Source organism: Egretta garzetta, unplaced genomic scaffold (assembly GCF_000687185.1).
Source record: "Egretta garzetta isolate BGI_Z169 unplaced genomic scaffold, ASM68718v1 scaffold310, whole genome shotgun sequence".
Classification (NCBI taxonomy): domain Eukaryota; kingdom Metazoa; phylum Chordata; class Aves; order Pelecaniformes; family Ardeidae; genus Egretta; species Egretta garzetta.
This window is the reverse complement of record NW_009258296.1, coordinates 693,650-694,284: the sequence shown is the minus strand read 5'-3', so window position 1 is coordinate 694,284 and position 635 is coordinate 693,650. Positions and strand designations below refer to the sequence as shown.

Below are 635 nucleotides of genomic sequence, written 5' to 3'. Positions count from 1 at the left end.
CCACACACACGCTCCGAGCTTCCCGTTTCACGCAGGGGACGCCAGCGTGAGGTGAAGGCGAGCGAAAGCCTCATCGGCCTAAACGGCTGATGGGCTCAAAGGGCTCCCGGTGACTGGACCCCGAGATGCCGGTGTTATCCAAAAATTTACTAGATGAAAGAGAGCGAGATGCGTAAAGCCAGTTTTGATCCTGCATGCATAGCTAAGGAACAACTCTGCGTGGAAATCAAAATAATGGGGACATCATGCTACTGTTGGGTGGTGGTGGGCCGTAGTGGTGGAGGTACCTGCCCACGACCCACCTGCCTGGAGTCTGACCATGAATGAATAGAATCCTTCTCCCCTTCTGGGAAGACTACATACAAAACCTGTGAAACTTCTGCTTGTTTTCCATTTTGTCAACATCAACAGGCCTTTCACCCATGTGAAAAAAATGCGAACAGTATGTGAACAGAGGGACAGTAGAGAGGTTGCTTTGAATAAACTTAGGGTTGGAAGAAGTACCCGATTTATCTAACAGAAATTTGCACTGGTGCTAAAATGAGAAATACACACATGGTGCACCTTACTAGCCCTCAATCTGTTAAAAGGCATCAGCAGTAAAACTACCAAGACCTGTATTCTGTCACTTAACC

At 47.9% G+C, this 635-nt stretch overlaps 1 protein-coding gene across 1 annotated transcript in view; it reads right to left on the bottom strand.

Moving 5' to 3' along the window:
• The window catches only part of FANCC (FA complementation group C), an 86,279-nt gene that overhangs the window by 85,417 nt on the left and 227 nt on the right, over positions 1 to 635 (bottom strand). The window lies entirely within an intron of this gene.